Genomic DNA, 22,478 nt, shown 5'->3' with positions numbered 1-22,478 from the left:
ACTAACTTGAGGAATAAAAAAGCAATGGAAATATTCTCGCGTTATTATCATAGAATCTTTTTGAAATCACAGAATTTGGGGTTCAACTATTGATTACTTCATTTTCTGGTTATGTCACCTGAAGCAAGTCATTGACCTTCTGAGTCCATTTTTCATCTCTGTAAATGAAGATAATAAATGTCTGTCACATTTGACTTATGAGCTGTTGGGAAGGTCAAGTGGCGTAAGTAAAATAAGAGAACCATGTACATGTAACAATACATTAAAATAAATCTGTGGCAGTTTTAGTTTTGGCAGAACTCCCAAATCAATATATGTGACAACTTCTCCAAGCTTCCAAAGTCAGTCATGACACCATCACATTTGAAGGACAAAAGAGGTGAATGAAAACATGTTTCCTGACTATTAGTCTCACCATAAAGAGTGTATAAAAGGGTCGTCTTAAACAGTCTATCCAGATGTTTTTTTTCTGTGAGTGAAATGTGTACACCCAGTGCCCTCTAAGAATGATGATGATGGGGATTTTTATCTTTGGCTTTTGAAGTTGAATTAAACTTCAAGGAGACTATATGAAGACTTTTAGTTGTAGATTCTTTGTTGATTGTAGGAGGATACATTTGTCAGATAAAGAAACTAAAAATTCATCTACATACAGCTACTTTGACCTCGATCATTCCATCAGCAAAGGTCAAAAGTGAGCTCCCTTTGGATTTTCCCTCTCCAAGGCTTTCTGTCTGTAGGATAATATTTAGAAATAAACATATCCTACATCAAGCACACAAAGTGAGTTACGTGTTTTTTTTTTTTTTTTGCTTTTTTACTCCTGCTATTCACTATCCAACTCCTACTTGGAGAAAAGCATATTTAATAGTAGTTAATATTAACATTGACAATAATATATTTGAAGCTGGAATGAAAGGAATTGATGCCTATTATTCCCTTAATTAACCTATGGAAAAGTACTTTCGTGGAGCTAATTTTTTTCTTTTTTTTTGCTTTATTCCTTTGTTTAGGTGTGAGAAAAATATTTACATTCTTATAATTTATTTGCTCAGGCATATCCAAGGGAGATACTTTTGTAAATAAGGCAATTATAGCCAGATATTTATTGAAAGGAAGTACAATTTTAAGCAGAGGTTTTTTTTATTTTATTATTATTATCGTTTTCTAAGTAACTTTTTCCTGTTAGTGTTTGTATTCCTTACAACAATAAGGAATAGCTTACCTCAGCCATTTCATCTCCCCTTACAATGTGGTTTATCAATTTTACTTTAACACTGCAAAATCAATTTCTTGTGTAAAGATTGATTTCATGGCTAAAACTCATCCACTAGTAGTTTCTTCTCTTCTTTAAAATGATAAGTTTTATTTCTACATTATAAATGTCCTAGAAAGCAATGGAACAATCTTTTATGTCTTAACTCCTGTATGAAAACATTTTTCTGCTTGTGAATATTATGAACTTTGGCATGACTTTTCTCTTGCCCGTTTCATTGGAATTTTTTTTTTCTTTTCATTATACAAACACTAGCTAATAGCATAACTGCTCTTGCAGTAGTAAACATTAATCCCTTCCATGTGTATCATAAAGCAACCTCAAAATTCCACAAAACATTGCTTAATAAATTAGGCCATATTGAACTGTGGGAAAAAACAAGTCAGAGCTATTATTTTTTCTTATCCAGCAATAGAAAAATTTAATTTGACCACTTGGGCATCATAACTGATCTGAATCTTGTCTCACATTTAAATCACCATTTCTGTATTTATTTAGAAGAGGCTATTAGAATGCATACACTTCTTTCCTCTCTCAATTCTCACATAAATTTAAGTTAAAATAAGTTCCTTCTTGGCCTTGGTCATGAATATTAAAACACTAAATGTGTCCATCATCAACTGAAAAATTGCATGTTACAAAGTCGTGGTTATAGCCAATTTTTTTTTTTTTTTAACGTGATATGCCTGGGGTTTAAAATTTCCAGCCGTCTGGCCGGAGTTCACACATATTCACTGCTTCCAGTTTTCTACAGCAGGTGCGTCCCTCCTTGGTCGTGTTGCTTGGCAGGCGGCCGTGAATTTATAAATTTTCAACAGATGTCTTCAATCAGACTCACATGCATTGCACTGGCTATGGATGAGTGTCAGGAAGCTGCTCAGGACATGGCCGGATATGCAATTTTATTTTATAAAAAATGTATAAATTTTAGTTTTATGTGAGAGTTTTGCTTTCAATGGCTAGGTAAACAATCCAAGTGAAATAGGTGAAGAGAAGGTTATTCCATGAATCAGGCATTCAATCAGATTTTCAGAAATCTATCTCAAAAACGTTTTCACATGTATACACTTACTGTTTGTGTGATATTTTTCTTGGTAGAATTAAGAAGACTATTTACCTAAAAATGATTTTACTTCCTTGCATGGATGTAGCCTAATAATCTGAGGCAATCAGAGTAGAAGAAAAGGCTCACTGTACCTATATTTATAACTGCAATTGGGAAAGCTAGATTACCATTGGGGGAAAAATGAATAATTGAAGTGATTAGCTAGTTAAATAATATTTTAAAATGTTATTATTGGGGCGGCACCTGTGGCTCCGTGAGCAGGGAGCAGGCCCCATATACCGAGGGTGGCGGGTTCAAGCCCAGCCCCGGCCAAACTGCAACAACAACAACCACAAAAAATGTTATTATTGTCTAAATTATTAGGTTAACATTCTATTTTGATTTGATGATTGAAACCCAAGCAGGCAACTGACACCTAAGCTTCACTGGGCAAAGGGCATTGCTCAAACATTTGGAGAAGGATTTTTTTGTTGTTGTTGTTTTTAATAGAGACAGAGTCTCACTGTACCGCCCTCGGGTAGAGTGCCGTGGCCTCACACAGCTCACAGCAACCTCCAACTCCTGGGCTTAAGCGATTCTCTTGCCTCAGCCTCCCGAGTAGCTGGGACTACAGGTGCCTGCCACAAGGCCCGGCTATTTTTTGTTTTTTTTGCATTTTGGCCGGGGCCGGGTTTGAACCCACCACCCTCAGTATATAGGGCCGGCGCCTTACCGACTGAGCCACAGGCGCCGCCCATTGGAGAAGGATTATTTTTATGTCCCTCATCCCGGAGTACCCTGATGTGTGTCCTTCATTGATTTATATGATTGTAGATTGTGTCTCTGCCTTCTGTATCTTTGTACCCGACTGGAACACACTGACCTTTTTCTGTCATGAATATTCCACACACCTCACCTTGTGTAATCTTACTGTTTTTACACTTACTCTATATATTGTTACTTTATGACTCAATCTTTCCCTGGAAGACAATTCATCTGAATGGAAACAAATACCTACCTCAGACACATACACAATTTTATATACACACATATACATACATAAAAATAACAAGCATATACACATCTCTCAAAACCTTCACTTGTACACTAGTGGAACAATAGAATGCACGTTAGTTTTAACAGATAATGTTATGTTTTGTTAGAGTTTTGTTTAATTCACTTATGTTTCTATCTTCACTCTTGGAGGTATACACAATTTTATTTTATGAAAAATTTGTAAGTATACCTTAATACATAAACACACACACAAGTATGTATGTGTGTTTACTCACAGCAAAAAGATATAAAGGAAAACAAAACAGCATGTTAACCTGTTCGCCTTCTGTCATCATAATTTCGTGTTAATATCACATATATATTATATGGCTGCATATAATATTGCTTGGATTATTATGCCACATATATAAGTATTATAACATGGATGATGAAATTCTAGAATTTTCTATTTTCCAATAAATAATATTACAATCGCTTTTTCTAAATTTTGCTATTTTTATCTTTGAAATACCAACTGAGCTGTCAAAGTAAATAAATATCATTCTGGGCACTATGGACATTAACATTATACAAAAGAGACTTGAAATAGCTTACATTAATAAAGAGCACTCTAAAGAGAAAAACATTATTCAGTTATAAATGTTGTAAATTCTTTTTATATTAAAGGGAAGAACATTATTTCTATAAATAGATTTGCAATCGACAAATTACTTCCATTTTTATTTTGCTTTTCTGATGGTATAATTTTCAGCTGTTTACACATCTGTCTGGACACAAAATGAGCAGGTAGAGCCCACTAAATTCTAAAGTATATAGTTATTGCTGCCAGTATTATCCTATCATTAGCATATTAATGTGAGATAATATGGCAAAGGGAATTCAAATGGTTTGATTTGGCAAGAGTTCCCAAAGATCAAATGGTTTCTATTAGTTCCAAAAAAAAAAAAAAAAATCTATGTTTTGTTCTTTGTCATTTTACCATTTTATTTTTGTCTCAGCTCCTGATCAAATAGCCAAGAAACACTATCTAATTAAGGGATATTTTCAGTATCAGAAAATAATATGAAAACCACTTTTAATATTTGGAGTTGAACTTTGGAGCCAAATCCTTTCACATATTTACTCATTTTCATACTTCATTCTTGCACATTCTTATATACTGCACCAAGTCCTTTCTCTAAAGTTTCTGTCAAATATATACATATTAAATGAAAATAAAAAATTCTAGTAGATCTTCTTAGCAAGCACAGAGTTCCCTTTGAAAATCTAAACATCTCATTTAAAAATCCAAACCAATTCATTCAGCGTTTTTAAAAATTAGAGATTTTCTCCATTACTTTAAACCTCAACATAAGGGCAGGTTCCTAATACTGTCCTGCTGTTTGTGTGTCCTTTAGTTACTTTACAATTTCTAAAGAGGAACAAAAACAGAACAGAAGTAGGATGTTAAAAAGTGTAGAGCCTAGTATAGGAAAACAAAAGGAAATTGGAAGGGAAAGGGAAAATTTGCAGAGAGAATGAAGACTTAAATGTTTCTTGACTTTAGAGGCAAAATTAAGGTATATTACTTAAGCTATACCTACTAGATACAATGATTTATTTACCATTGAAAGAGAGAAAAATAAATACACAAAAATCTGGAATACAGAAAGAACGAAATGTTGACCCTTTGTATTTATTTAAACGCCTATAATCATCATTCTGTCACGTTGGTATCACTTTTTCTCTTTTCCATAAGTGACACTTTTTCCATGGTCCTTCTTATAATACAATTCACATATATAATCACAATTATAAAAAACGAATCTAGGGGGTGGCGCCTGTGGCTCAGTGAGTGGGGCGCTGGCCCCATGTGCCGAGGGTGGCCGGTTCAAACCCAGCCCCGGCCAAACTGCAACAAAAAAAATGGCCGGGCGTTGTGGCGGGCGCCTGTAGTCCCAGCTGCTCGGGAGGCTCAGGCAAGAGAATTGCGTAAGCCCAAGAGTTAGAGGTTGCTGTGAGCTGTGTGATGCCACGGCACTCTACCGAGGGCGGTACAGTGAGACTGAGACTCTGTCTCTACAAAAAAAAAAAAAAAAAAAAAAACGAATCTAGGGAACAAGAGGTATAAATTGGGGTTTGGAGTGTTTCAAGAGATTTATGAACCAAACAATTCTGTATATGAGTACAATGAATAGGGGGAACTCTCTTTAGCAGAGCAAAAGTTAACTATAATTTGTAAATTCTTCTTAATAAGAATATCAGAGAAGATGGAGGAAATATTAGAGAAAAACTCAATCACGACTATCAGAAAATGACTTATTCTAAAGTATGCCCCTAAATCTCAGTCAGGATAAAGAACAAAAAGAAAGAAAAAGGGCACTAATAAACATAAAATTAAGAAATAAAGGGGATGCCTTAAAGCAACATCTTTCTGTTTTAATTTTTTATGTAATCAATTATTTTAACTTTTATTTTTTAATGTTTGGATTATTTTAGTGTTTTGAAATTATAAGTAATGATGTTGTGAACATCTTTGCATATAAATAGGATTATAGCTTTAATTTTTCATTTAGAGTTCATGCCTAGAATTGAAATGACTAAGATGAAAAGGTGTAAGCATTTTTAATACTTATGATACTCATTTCAAAAGGAAGAGAATGTGCAGTAGTATCTTTTATAAAACATGCTAAATGCATCTGTGTGTAGCAATGTAGGTTTAAAATGCATGAAACAATAATTGAGAGGGCTCAAAATAGAATAGAGTTATTTATATTTTAACTCTTTTGGTAATTTATACAACAGGTAAAAGGAAGATTAGTAATTTTAGAGAACTAATGGACAACACTATCAGTAAATTGGTCATTTGGCATTTATAGAACATTCTCTCTTACTAGCAACAATAGAGCATTATTTTCTAATCACATGGACCATATGTTAAAACAGACCATGATTTAGTTCATAAAACAAATCTCAGTGTATTTAAAGGAATTGGAATCATGCAAAACACATTTTCAGAAGACAATATTATTTCACTTAAAATGAAGTAAAAGAAAAATTGAAAATTTGTAAATGCGTAAAGGTTATACAGCCTTTCATCCCTTGAAGTTTCCCTTCTTGAGTTTGGGTGGAAAATGCAACTAGAAGAATTCAGTAAATGTCAAGGACTGAACTAGGTGCAGGTGTAATTAGGTAGGTGGGCTTGAGAGTCCAAAAGCATGGCAGCTGCTTGGCTTCTGGAAAGGGCCCTTGTGTCACAAAGCGGTGGAGAAACACAAAAGGAAGCAGGAGTGTACACAGAGAAAAATTGCAAGTGGGGAACCATCACTTTATAGTAACCCACCCTCATGGCAGCTAATTCAGTCCAGAACAGAGACAGAGAAGTTATTACTGTGAGAATGACACAAATGAAGTAAATGTCTCTGATTAAGCTGCATCACTTAAAATTTCCACTTCCCAACGTGAGTTTTCATAGGGACCCTCAAACTATAGCATAATTCAAATACACACCTACTGTAATGGAAGTGATAGAACTTCTAATGAGATACTGATAATCCAAACATAATTGTGAGAACTTGTGAAAAAAAGGTTATTACTAGCACAACTGAACTCAGAAAAGATTAGGAAAAGAAGAATGATATTAAAAGACATAGTTATTAAACAAATAGTTAACATAATGGAAAAAACAACTTTTGCAAAGAAAACATTCATCCAGATCTGATAGATGTTAAAATACTATCAAACACTTAGGGGTATTAATGTCAACTTATTTTAATTCTTTTCTAGAGAACATAAAATAATAACAGAGCTATTCATAAGTGTTAATGTCACATACCATTTTATGAAGTGAACATAGCTTTCTTGCACAAACTAGATAAGAAAATTATAGTCCAACTTGGCTTACTGTTGTTTACTGAATGACCTAAATAAAATATTGGAAAAATGATTCAGTAACTTACAAAAAAAAGTACTATATTAGACCAAACTAGTTTATCATAATACACAAAGTTGTTTTTTAATTTTAGAAATTTCATTTGCATCATCATCACATTGAGAAATTAAACAATGACATATATAAGGATCTAATATTTTATAAATTGAAAAGCCCTTTTGTATATTATAAATGAAGGGAAACATCTTTCATCTAATAACTGATTTCCAAAACTATTATAAACATTTCTTCATTTTGAATTATTGAAATGACTGCTTTTGTACATCAAGGAAAAACACACCATATGCTGATTTATTCTATTTTACACAAAAAGTCCCCAAATATACACACACATACACACCATATATACATACTTAGAAATATGATTTTAAAATAATTTTTTGCATAAGGACTAATCCCTTCCCCATTTATAATAACGGAACAGAATTTGTAATAAAATTTAGCTGCAGATTAGATTACACACACAAACATAAAGCTCACTCAGTGATATATATATATATATATATAATGTCAATTAATTTTCTTTATATTGGTAACAAGATGTGGAAGATACAGTGTAAAACTATAATAACAATTAATAACATAAAGGATGTAAAAAGATGTCTATAATATATGTGAAATATCTTATCAACAGAAAATGATTCTTTGCTTTGGATTTTTTTACCTTCATTCTTTAATCTTAGGTGTAAAACATGATGAAGGTTGTGAAAAATGTATTCAAAAGGTAACCCAAACTAGACAAATTATTAAAATTGTGTTTTTGGTTTACTCTTAATATGAATATATAGGAAAGCCTGAAGGTATTTTGTGTATATAATGACACCCAATATCAGATATGTGTGCCCCACAGTGGGCCAGATGTTTGCTAAAATCCTTCAGAACCCCCAGAGCAAACTGAATTTGCTATGTGGTATACTGATATCCCTAGACAGACAATAACTCGAATTATAACAGAAGGAATACCTAAACAAATTTTAAAAAGCAATAACAATTTTGCAATATATATATAGACGTGTCTTTTAATATTTTCAATAATAATTATAAGTTTTCCATGGAGAAATACTATATATTTCTGAAGCATTATTTCTATGTATTTTGTATTTTGTGTTGTCATTTTTTTGTTGTTGTTGCTGTTGCTTTTAGAGACAGAGACTCACTTTGTTGTCCTCAGTAGAGTGCTATTGCGTCACAGCTCAGAGCAACCTCCAGCTCCTGGGCTTAGGTGATTCTCTTGCCTCAGCCTCTTGAGTAGCTGGGATGACAGGGCCCTGCCACAACACCTGGCTATTTTTTGTTTTTGCAGTTTGGCCACGGTGCGGTTTGAACCCACTACCCTCGATATAAGGGATATAACTTTAATTTGCTATTTTTAATGATATACAATGGATATTTGTGTATTGAACTTAAAAAACAATAAAATAATTGTAAACATTCAAAAAACAAAATGAAAATGTACTGGTTTTGGGTAGAATGATCAATATTAGAAACAAATAAAATACTTAAAAATTGGCATATTTATTATATTTATTGAAATCCTTATAGAAACTTAAGTTAACTTAAGAAACAAAACTTTTTGAAAGTGAGGACACAAAAACAAACAGTATAATTGTTCATGAAGAAACAGAATAGCTGCAGGGCTTTGCACAGTGACTAATAATTATAGTAATAATGAAGATTTGGAGAAATAGAAACTAAGAAATTGAGTACAAAAAGAGTCCAGAAACAGACCAATATAGATAATGAAAATGTCTGAGTGCTTCTGTTTAGCCCAGTGGACACTGCAGCTGAGAGGAAAATGGTGCATCAATAGTTCCAAAAATATATGAATCCCTACCTCACTCCATACAGCAAAAATTAAATCTAGGTTAACTACAGATTATCATGTAGTCTAAATTAAATTAATTATTATATAACATCCTTATTTTCACAACTGATGAATTGTATATAATTTAATTAATTATATTATTGTAACTGTGTTTCTCTTTTATATATTCTTCCAATGTGGAAAATGATTTTTCTTTCCGTTTGTATAAATTACTATATTTTCTTACTCAAATTTCCAAAGGTAAAGTTCAAAATTTTCTGCTTTTTATGTAACACGTTGCCTTTCCTACCATTTAATGAGTTATTCTGTTTTTGAATTAGAAGTAAATATCAAAGGTCAATTTTAATCACTGTGACTCTGCTCTGTGTAGCCAGAAATACATTAAGATTTCATGGTGTAAAATTGGAGGAAAATATTGACTGCTACATGCTGAGCTCCTCCTTGGATTCCCACAAATGCCTCTAGACCTGAGATTTCAGAAATAGCAGGAATTACACATGGCTGCCACGTAATACAGATAACCAGCTGTTGGCAGCCTCACACGCCAAGGTGCCTATTGGAGAGCATAACTGTCCCTCACCATGTGACTAGAACAACATTGTCTCTTCCAGGTTAATCTTTTCTCAACCAACCATAATAAGTTCCTTATTACTTCCACATAAAAAGATAACATAAAGTATGAAACATCTATTTCATTTTGTTGAATACGATCTTTTTTGGTCTAAATTTTTATAGGATAATATATGAATCCTACAAGGAAAAATAGGAATACACAGAAACAGTAAAATGTAGTGGGTACTAGAGGAGGGTAGAAAGAGATATAAGTCAACAAATCAAAGAGTATTGAGAGCCAATGTACCGGCTGGAGACTATAGTTAATAGTATGGTAAACTGGACATTTCCCAAGGGAATATGTTTTAGGCATATTTACCACTCTCTGAAAGGAAAGGTGACTACATGAGATGAGATGATAGCTGTGTTACTTTGCTCCTATGTAGCAATCTCCCTATATGAAGTTTATATATATCAAAACAACATGTTGTATACCTTAAATTTATACAATGAAAATCAGAAATAGATAAATAAATCATGATATGCTAATAAAAATTTAGCATATTCAGTTTGAGTTTAAATTATTTTGTGAATAAATATTAGTGTTATGATAATATTAAAAATAATCATTGGAGGTTTGTATATTGCAAAGTATTCCCTTTCCCTTGAGAGGTCAACTGAATAATATTGTTTTTGTTTTTGATGAGCAAAATATAATGATTTATAATGATTTACTTACCTCAGTAATTTACTTACAATATAAGAATTAAATATTAAGATTAGAAAAAGAGTTATAATCTATAAATTTATTCTTGGATTGATCTGTACCCAAAAATCTTTCTGTGGTGTTACTGAACTTTTATTCACTAAATTAATACATAGATAGGAAAATGTACCTACAGTTCTTACACTGATTAAATTTTTTGCTATTAGGTTCATTGTTATTTGAAACATTGAAGAGACATATAAGTTTGAAACTCAATGTTTGAAATTCAGAGTTTGAAACTGATCTCTTTAGTTAACAAACATGTTTGATAAAAGAAGATTCAATTAACCTTCCTATAACATCATCCTAATTTTAACATAATAAATGAATATTGGGTATTTTTTCTAATTCAATTCATACAACAAATTAATCAATAATATTTTTTCAGCTAACAGGGTTTATATGTGGAAATTCTCAAATAGTGGCATCAGATCCTTTGACCCCCTACTCTAATATTAATTAAATCATCTCTGTGGGCTTTTATTCTGTGTTCTACTCTTAGGTATATACTGAGTTTGGGAGTAGGTGAATTACTTATTAATTATGGTGGATAAAAATCACAATTGATATTTCAATTGATTTTTCTCTAAAAATGAAATAACACAAAAGCTAAATAAATTACATCTGAGAAAGTCAGATTAACAGAATAAAATTGCAATATTTTCTTTGATATGAAAACGTAAATGAACCTAAAACAAGCAGTGAGAAAACACCACCAGCAACTAAACAAGTGAAGGGGGATAGTTTTATGCCATGTTCTTTAAAAATTCATATACATGGAAAAACAGGTAGTGGGTGACCCTTCTCTCACCTATCTCACATCCAACCCTTGCTTGTCACATAGAATCTGGACTAGCAGGATAGCATTATCCTGTGAATACTCAGCGATGACATCAGATTTTGTGGCAATAAAATACAGTGAATATTGATTATTTTCTTTATCAAATTGAAAAATAATGGGAAAAGTCTAGAGAGAAAGCAGTGAATTAAAGAAATCAATAATACATCTAACTCTGAATGACGTGTATATGTATATGTAAAGGATCTGTGACCATTCAATGAATTCATGAGTATGGCCAGTCATTCTTTTATGCATATCTGTATTCTGAGCCCAGATGCCTTAATTTGGATGTCTCTTTCTTGGGGGCCTTAGAACTTCTCACTTCTAGAATCTCCCTTTCTTCTCCCTCCACCCTGACTTCCAAAGAACTTCAAGAGTCTTCAGTTTGGGGTTGTCTCAGCAGTGAAAGCATGGCCATGTGTATACTGGCACCCCTGACTCCCACCAGCAAATGCTTTTCAATGGGGAAAATGGAACAAAGCCTTCTCCACTGTATGCTGTGGTTTATGTTATATCAACAAAGAAAGTAGGCAACAATCCAAGATGGCGGCTGAGTAATAGCTTCCCTGCAACAGGGCACGGTGAGTCTGGGGAGATAAGACTCCAGGCATCTCTGGCTGGTGGGATCTGCCTATAATCATCCCTTTGAGGATACAAGGAGTCAGCAAGGGACTTCTGGACCCCAAGAAGAGGGCAAAAACAATGGAAAACTGGCAAGTGGTTGTGTGTGTTTGATCGATCTAATCCTGCTGGCAGCCATAAGTACAAGCAGCAGTGAGACTGCAAACTGGAAAGGCCTTACCTGTGAACTGTTTCAGTGTTTTTGGACTTGGCCCTCAGTTGAACTGCCTTGGGGAGAGCTTGAGCAGGAGTGCGGAAAACTTTGGGTATTGTCTGGGGCCCCAGACTGAACCGCTGGGCTGGACGGAGCTAATAGGGTTCAGCTGTGGGCCGCAGGGAGCCATTGTGAGAGAACTGCCCCAACAAGCTCCGCCCTCAGGGTGGCAGACCAAGGATCGGGCAGGAGCTAGTAACCGAGTGACTGAGCAGCCTAAAGGAGGGGACTGAGATGCCTTACAGCCTTAACCCTCAGGGGCAGAGTGAGACTGGTTTTGGCAAACTGGAGCCTCGGGCTGTTGCCCTGGGTAGAGTAACATGGCTTCACAGCTCATAGCAACCTCAAATTCCTGGGCTTGGCGCCTCCCAGACCTTTATAAGGTCTGCGCCATGACCCCCAACCCATGACCCACGCCCACCAGGCCTCCGCATGCCCTGACCAGGAACTGCAGGAACCACGCAGCCTTGCATCCTCCCTCCTGTACCCTCCCTGCATCCACACTGGCCTGCTCATCTGGCCAGGAACTCTGGTAGCTGCATACCCTCCGGAACCCTCCCTGCCTCTGCACAGAGCCCTTCTCCTGGCCAGAGACTGCTGGAGCCTTGGACTCTCTGTGCCAAAGTCACTGGGCACCAGGCACTCCCAGAACGGTGAGCACCACCTCCCACCCTGTTGCTGGACCCGGGTATGTCAAACTCTGGAGCTGCTTCCAAACCAAAACTCCCCAGCTACTGCAGCCCCAGAGGAAACACACAGGGTCACTCCCTACAAAGATCCAGCAACAATAGAGTGGGGTCTAATCTTGGAGAGACACCTCCCCAACTCTGAGGACGGCCAAAGGAAATGGTGAAAAAAATTCGTTAGGTGAAATCAACAGAAAAACTCTGGCAATATAAATAATCAGAGTAGATCAATTCCACCAAGGATCAATGGGGCAGACACAGCACAAGATCCCATGCACAAACAAATAGCTGAGATGTCAGAAATCGAATTCAGAATCTGGATAGCAAATAAGATTGAATTAGAATTCCAAGTAGTAACCCAAAAGATATCTCAAGAATTCAACAAATTCAAAGACCAAATGACCAAAGATTTTGACACATCGAGACAAGAAGTTGTAGCCCTCAAAGATCTGAGAAACACAGTAGAATCCTTCAGTAACAGAATGAAGCAAACAGAACAAAGGATTTCTGACATTGAAAACAAAGTTTTGAATGCTCCCAAACACTAAAAGAGGAAGAGAAATGGAGGGAAAAAACAGATCACTATCAGAGAGCTCTGGGATAATTCAAAGAAAACCAATATTCGTCTTATAGGGATCCCTGAAAGCGACAAAATGGCTTCACAGGGCACAGAGTCTCTTCTCCATGAGATTACGAAGGAGAACTTTTCAGACATGCCAAGAGATTCTGAAATTCAGATAGCAGACAGTTGCAGAACTCCAGCACAACTCAACCCAAATAAAACATCCCCCAGACACATCATAATCAACTGCACTAAAGGTGTTATGAAGGAGAAAATTCTGAAAGCAGCCTGGCAAAAGAAAACCATCACCTACAAGGGCAAGAATATTAGAATGACTGCAGATCTGTCTCCTGAAACCTTTCAACCTAGAGGAGGATGGTCATCGACTTTTAATCTCCTAAAAATAACTTTCAACCCAGGATCCTGTACCCAGCTAAACTGAGTTTCATTCATGACAGAGAAATTAAATACTTTAATGACATTCACATGATGAAGAAATTTGCCATAACTAAACCAGCTCTCCAAAATATTCTCAGACCTACCCTCCATAAAGACCAGCGTAATCCTCCACCACAAAAGTAAAACCACTCATCAAATTTTGATCAAATTCCAACTTCCACAGTCACAAAAGGATTAAAAATGTCCACCGGACTCTCGAAAGGCTTATCAATATTCTCAATTAATGTGAATAGTTTAAATTGTCCTCTAAAGAGGCACAGGTTGGCTGACTGGATATAAAAACTCAAGCCACATATCTGTTACATACAAGAATCAGATCTTACATTAAAAGACAAATATAGACTCAAGGTGAAGGGATGGTCATCTATACTCCAGGCAAATGGAAAGCAGAAAAAAGCAGGCATTCCAATCCTATTTGCAGATGCAATAGACTTTAAACCAACCAAAATAAGGAAGGACAAGGATGGACACTTCATATTTGTTAAAGGTAATACTCAATATGATGATATTTTAATTATTAATGTTTATGCACACAACTAGAATGCAACTCCGTTTATAAGAGAAACTCTATCAGACATGAGCAACTTGATTTCCTCCAGTTCCATAGTAGGTGGAGATTTTAACACCCCTTTAGCAGTGCTGGATAGATCCTCCAAAAAGAAGCTAAGCAAAGAAATCTTAGATTTAAACTCAACCATTCAACATCTGGACTTAACAGACATCTACAGAACATTTCATCCCAACAAAACTGAATACACATTCTTCTCATCAGCCCATGGAACATACTACAAAATCGACCACATCCTGGGCCACAAATCTAACCTCAGCAAATTTTAAAAAATAGAAATATTTCCTTGCATCTTCTCAGACCATTATGGAATAAAAGTTGAACTCAATAACAACAGGAACCTGCATACCCATACAAAAACATGGAAGCTAAACAACCTTATGCTGAAGGATAGATGGGTTATAGATACGATTAAGAAGGAAATCACCAAATTTGTGAACAAAACAACAATCAAGACACGAATTACCAGAACCTTTGGATACTGGAAAGGGAGTTCTAAGAGGGAAATTTATACCACTGCAAGCCTTCCTCAAGAAAATGGAAAGAGAGGAAGTTGATAACTTAATGGGACAACTCAAGCAACTGGAGACAGAAGAACATTCCAACCCCAAACCCAGCAGAAGAAAAGAAATAACCAAAATCAGAGCGGAATGAAATGAAATTGAAAACAAAAGAATTATACAACAGATCAATAAATCCAAAAGTTGTTTTTTGAAAAGATCAATAAAATAGATAAATCTTTGGCCAACCTAACCAGGAAAAAAAGAGTAAAATCTCTAATTTCATCAATCAGAAATGGTAATGATGAAATAACAACAGACCCCTCAGAAATTCAAAAAAAACTTAACCAATACTACAAGAAACTCTACTCTCAGAAATATGAAAATATGAAAGAAATTGACCAATACCTGGAAGTACGCCACCTACCAAGACTTAGCCAGAATGAAGTGGAAATGTTGAACAGGCCTATATCGAGTTCTGAAATAGCATCACTATACAAAATCTCCCTAAAAAGAAAAGCCCAGTACCAGATGGCTTTACCAAACCTTTAAAGAAGAAGAACTACTACCTATATTACTAAACCTCTTCCAAAATATAGAAAAAGAAGGAATATTACCCAACACATTCTACGAAGCAAACATCACCTTGATCCCAAAACCAGGGAAAGACCCAACAAGAAAAGAAAATTATAGACCAATATCACAAATGAATATTGATGCAAAAATTCTCAATAAGATCCTAACAAACAGAAACCAACAACACATCAAAAAAATGATACACCGTGACCAAGTGGGATTTATCCCTGGATCTCAAGGATGGTTCAATATATGTAAATCTATAAATGTAATTCAGAACATAAACAAACTAAAAAATAAGGACCATGTGATTCTTTCAATTGATGCAGAAAAGCTTTTGATAATATCCAGTATCCCTTCATGATCAGAACACTTAAGAAACATGGTAAGGAAGGGACATTTCTTAAACTAATAGACGCCATCTACAGCAAATCCACAGCCAATATCATATTGAACGGAGTTAAATTGAAATCATTTCAACTAAGATCAGGAACCAGACAAGGTTGCCCATTTTCTCCATGGCTCTTTAACATTGTAATGGAAGTTTTAGGCATTGCAATTAGGGAAGAAAAGGTGATCAAGGGTATCCACATAGAGTCAGAAGAGATCAAACTTTCACTCTTCACAGATGATATGATCGTATATCTGGAAAACACCAGAGAGTCTACTACAAAACTTTTAGAAGTGATCAAGGAATACCACAACGTCTCAGGCTACAAAATCAACACCCATAAATTTGTAGCCTTTATATACACCAACAATAACCAAGCCGCAAAAACAGTCAAGGACTCTATTCCTTCCACAGTAGGGCCAAAGAAGATGAAATATTTGGGAGTATACCTAACAAAGGACGTGAATGATCTCTACAAAGAGAACTATGAAACTTTAAGAAAAGAAATAGCCGAAGATGTTAACAAATGGAAAAACATACCATGCTCAAGGCTGGGAAGAATCAACATTGTGAAAATGTCTATACTACCCAAAGCAATATATAATTTTAATGCAATTCCTATTAAAGCTCCATTGTCATATTTTAAAGATCTTGAAAAAATAATACTTCATTTTATATGGAATAAGAACAAACTTCGAATAGCCAAAACATTACTCAGCAATAAAAACAAAGCAGGAGGAATCATGCTACCAGACCTGAGACTGTACTATAAATCGATAGTGATCAAAACAGCATGGTATTGGCACAAAAACAGAGAAGTAGATGTCTGGAATAGAATAGAGATCCAAGAGATGAATCCAGCTACTTACCGTTATTTGATCTTTGACAAGCCAATTAAAAACATTCAGTGGGGAAAAGATTCCCTATTTAACAAAGGGTGCTGGGTGAAGTGGCTGGCAACCTGTAGAAGATTGAAACTGGACCCACACCTTTCACCATTAACTAACATAGACTCTCACTGGATAAAAGATTTAAACTTAAGACATGAAACTATAAAAATACTTGAAGATAGTACAGGGAAAACTCTTGAAGGAATCGGCCTGGGTGAATATTTTATGAGGAGGACTCCCCAGGCAGTTGAAGCAGTATCAAAAATACACTACTGGGACCTGATCAAACTAAAAAGTTTCTTCACAGCCAAGAACATAGTAAGTAAAGCAAGCAGACAGCTCTCAGAATGGGAGAAAATATTTGCAGGTTATACCTCTGATGAAGGTCTAATAACCAGAATCCACAGAGAACTCAAATGTATTAGAAGAAAAGAACACGTGATCCCATCTCAGGGTGGGCAAGGGACTTGAAGAGAAACTTCTCTAAAGAAGACAGATGCACGCTCTACAAACACATGAAAAAAAGCTCATCATCCTTAATCATCAGAGAAATGCAAATCAAAACTACTTTGAGATATCACCTAACCCCAGTAAGAGTAGCCCCCATAACAAAATCCCAAAACCAGAGATGTTGGCGTGGATGTGGAGAAAAGGGCACACTTCTACACTGCTGGTGGGAATGCACACTAATACGTTCCTTCTGGAAGGATGTTTGGAGAATACTTAGAGACCTAAAAATAGACCTGCCATTCGATCCTATAATTCCTTTACTAGGTTTATACCCAGAAGACCAAAAATCACAATATAACAAAGACATCTGTACCAGAATGTTTATTGCAGCCCAATTCATAATTGCTAAGTCATGGAAGAAGCCCAAGTACCCATAGACCCACGAATGGACTAGCAAATTGTGGTACATGTATGCCATGGAATATTATGCAGCCTTAAAGAAAGATGGAGACTTTACCTCTTTCATGTTTACATGAACGGAGCTGGAACATATTCTTCTTAGCAAAGTATCTCAGGAATGGAAGAAAAAGTATCCAATGTACTCAGCCCTCTATGAAGCTAAAGTATAGCTTTCCATGAAGACTATAACCCAACTTTAGCATAAGACTATGAGGAAAGAGCCAAGGAAGGCGAAGGGAGGGGGGAGGTTGGGATAGAGGGAGGGTAATGGGTGGGGCCACACCTATGGTGCATCTTGGAATGGGTACAGGCGAAACTTACTAAAGGCAGAATACAAATGTCTTCATACAATAACTAAGAAAATGCCATGAAGGCTTTGTAGAACAGTTTGATGAGAATATTTCAGATTGTATATGAAACCAGCACATTGTACCCCTTGATTGCACTAATGTACTCAGCTATGATTTAACAATAAAAAAATAAAAAATTATAAAAATAAAAAAAAATAAAGTAAATGCTTCATTGTTACTTTCTTTTGGCTTGGTTTTGAAAAGATCACTAAAGTTGTTCAACCTCAAGTTAAACTAATTAAAGAATAAAAAATAAAAAGAGGAGTACAATGTGACAATGGCTAACATAAGAAATGAAAGAGATAATTCATTATAGATTACACAGATATAAAAAAGGAAAACGATGGAATAATATTAATAACTTTATGCCAACAATTTTGACAGCTTACATAAACTGAAAACAATTCTTAAAAACATAAAGTAGGGAGGCTACCTCAAGAAGAAGAAATTTACATTAATACAAGCAGCCTAATATGTATTAAATACATTACATTTGTATTTAAAATTCTTCTTACAGGGAAATCTCCAGACCAGAAGCAAATTTTACAAATATGTAAGGTAGATATGATATCAATCCTACACAAACTTCTCTAGAAAATTGAGAAAGCTAAAATATTTCTCAACTCATTTTATTGAGCCAGTATACCTCTTTCTAAAACTGGTAATGAGATTGTAAAAAAACAAAACAAAATGCAGATTACTGTCCCTTATGTAAACAGAAGCAGAGAGTGTAAACAACATCGTAGAAAATTGAATTCAAGAACATAAAATTACTCATGCATCCTGATTATAAGAACCAAGGGAAAGTGTCCACTCCACCCTTTAAAATTTGCTGAAAATGAACTGTCAATACACAGACTAATAAAAGAAAAGTGATACAGATTTATTAAGTGTGAAGAACCTTGAAGAAATCCCACAAGAATGATTACCCAGTTACCCAATGCAGTTATCAGCTTATATATCCATATTCATAAGGAAAGAGAGATGAGGTGTATGGGTGCAAGTATTTTAGAAGAGACCAATGGACCTAGGAGGCAGACATTATCTTGAGAATGATTTCCTTTGGGAAGTTAATGGTACCACACAACCAACAATGCCTTGCAATAAAGCTCAACTAGACTGTAGGTGTGGTGTTTATTTTCAGTCTTTTTTTTTTGTGATATGGATTTTAATATGTGGTTAATGAAATTTCAGGGAAAGGATTGAAGGCAATGGGGTTACATTTTGGGGATCTGGCAGTTTCTAGGCAGATAAGGGAAATTCAGAGAATAGAGTGAGAGAGGGGCAGGAAGAACGAATGTGGTCAGGGAGACCAGAAGGCTGCCTGTGCAGCTCAGCATGACAAAGCATCAGATTTCAGGTGCTGTTTTCTGAGCCCCAACATGATCAAGTGGAATTTATCCAAGAAATGGATTCACAAATCCAATTCATGAGTTCACTGAATTAACAAAACAGAGAAAAGGGAAAAAAAAAATGTGATATCTGAATAAATTCAGAGAAAGCATTTGGCAAAGTTCAACATCTACTCCTCATCAAACGTTTTCACAGCTAAGAATGAAAGGTATTTCCTCAACATGTGAAAGATCATTCCCTAACATAGTTCAATGGCTAAAACGTATTTAATAATGAAAAAAGGAAGAGTTCTCAGTAAGATCAAGGATAATACGGAGTTTGTCATATTTACCTCTTCTGTTCAACACTGTTCAGGAGATTACGGGTGGGAAAAAGAGGCAAGGAAAAAAGAAAGGCCACCAAATTGGAAAGAAAAACAGTAAAGCTTTCTTTAAACACACATGTACATATTCTAAATGAGCCAAAAATGATAAATGATCTTCAATTTTTTTCTTAAAATTAGTAATTTGATAACTGGAGGTCATTATTTTAAAGTAAAGCCACTCTTACAGGGTCGGATGTAATTAGTGGCTCTAAATCAAATTTATAGAAAAGTTACATTAGAATGTTACCTCTTAATCTGAAGTTCAAGGGAATACAAACATATCTAGGACATGTGACATTTCAAAAGCAGTGTTTTGAATTTTACCAGATGTGAATTCAGCACTGCAAAAAAGGTAAGAAACATGTTCTGTGGAGTCACATTTTAAATGCTTATATTGCTAATCTTTTGTTATTATAAATATCTTCACCTTATGTTACAAAATACCTTGAAATATTAAATGACCTATATATTTTACTGCAATTGTATCCTTTATAGCATAGATTTTATTATAACATAGGGTTACTTGTAAACCCTAGCAGCGAGTTCTTACCTTAGCATAAGGTATAATGTTTTACAGCCAAACATTATCTTTACATACATTTTTGAATTTTATTACCATAGTGTGTCTACAAAGTATTCCTCAGTGAAAGAAACAAGCAAAAAAGAAAATCCTGAGCAAATGATCTTCTACTTATAGACCCAGATATTTACAGCAGTAAATAAAACCTAGAAATTTCACAAAATTAACCTGGAAATTTAATAATTATATGACTGAATACCCTAAGACAGACTCTTTTAAAAATTTGGCTGAAGAAAAACACTAAGTTTTCTGAATTATTCTCTTACTATGACTATTCAAAATAATTGCTAGGTACGCCTATAAAATAACTCATAAAAATGTACAGGGACAAAACCAGCAATACTATGGAGACAACTATAAACTTATTAAAAGCTAGTTTTTTATGTTTGTTCCTATTTCTATTCATTTAGAGATGCAACTTCCATTTAAATCGATTTTGAAGGTTAATGGGCCCATTTTCACACTGGCGTTATCTGTTTCTTGCTGCCAGGGAGCACTCAATCACAAAGGCACTAGCTTTTTATTTCAGTAATCATCACCTAATTGCATTTACCAATTTCAACATTTCATTTAGGTTTTGAAATGCATTTTTTATCTCTAAGCATTTGAGATTTTTATTTAAGGAGAATACACCAAAATATTGCAAACTTCACTTTATATATCAAGAGATCCCTTAATTTGTACATATGTCACTTTGTCAGAGGTCATCAGAAAATAAAAACATAAAATTCTCCAGTAGATTTCTCTTTGTATCTCCTAAAATTAGTCCATAAATATAATAATTTCCCAGCCAGTTTATCTCCTTCATATCTCCTTTTCTCATTAAAAATTGTACATAGTAAAAAATAGCCTATGCTGTATGAACTAACTGGAAGTAACAGAAAGGCAAATAACACTGCTTGTCCAAGATCAGCCTTTAGGTAAATAGAAACTAAGACGTAATGTTCTGTAAAACAGTGCACGTTCCAGAATTTCAAAACTATTACAAATTTATGATATTATTGTATTTGAATAGGAATGATTATTTTGAAGTACTAAGTACACAATTTTGAAACATTTTGTGACCACTATCCATCTATTCACAGAATCTTGTATATCCTACAAAACATAAAGGGGTGTTTCGAAGCCCAGTTTCTATAAACAAACTAAATATCATAGACATAAATCAAAAAACTCACATAATAGTAGTGACACTTCATAAAAATCTAAAGAAAAATTCTCTTTTTCATGTCTTGTCATATTATACACTTAGGGTAGGTTCACTTAGAATTTGCAGAGCAGTATGTGTTGATAAGATTTGAAAAGCCTAAGTTTTAAATTCATTGTATATAAGTAAGAACAACGGTAGCTTTGAGTGACATGCACGCGGAGAAAGTGGCGAAAGGCTATCTTAGATCAAAACCTCCAAAGCCGCCTGTGAGCCCACTTCTTAACTAGTCCTCAACTTAGGCCTGTAAAAACTGCAGAGTCTTAGAGGAATGATAACCCCCAACCGTCTCAAACACTGGCATAATTTCTAACATTTTAAGTCTGTATCCTTAAGACAATGATTGCAGCGCCTTTAAAATCCTTCCTGGGAAACTTCAATAAGCTACCTTCTCTCAGATTATTATTTATTTGATTTAAGCAGTCAATACATATTGGATTTACTATGTATTAATAATTCGTGTTCATCCTAGTTTAAAGAGAGAAAACAAGTAAGCAAAAAAAAAATGTTATTACAGTTTAGCACAAAGATTCTTGCTGAAAACAAATTTAGTGGTTGGCTGATTGGATGATCAAGGAACACTTGTGAGGAAGTGATATTTCACATGACATGTGAAAAATGAGAACGTAAAATTTGGGGGACGGTGCTTAGAGTCCAGAAGTCAGCATCGGCAGTTGAAATGAGGCTGAGCAGAGCCCAGCATGCTGTCGGAATAAACAGAACAACAGTTTGGCTGGAGCTTGTACAAAGCAAGAAGATAACGATTCAGGTTAAATCCAGGGAGGATGTAGAAACGAGCTATGCAAATATGTTCAGGCCATTTTAAAAGGTTTGAATTTCAGTCCGGATGTAAAGAGAAGTAAGCAGAGCATCTGACGCAGTAGGACCATGTGCTCTGACTTCAGTTTGAAACAGATAACTCTAGCTATTTGTGAAAATCAACTCCAGCCAACTAAGAATGGAAGCAGACATAACAATTAGAGGACAATTGAAGG

This window comes from Nycticebus coucang, chromosome 16, assembly GCF_027406575.1.
Source record: "Nycticebus coucang isolate mNycCou1 chromosome 16, mNycCou1.pri, whole genome shotgun sequence".
Lineage (NCBI taxonomy): Eukaryota > Metazoa > Chordata > Mammalia > Primates > Lorisidae > Nycticebus > Nycticebus coucang.
The sequence above is the reverse complement of the archived record's forward strand: the minus strand, read 5'-3'. Positions refer to the sequence as shown.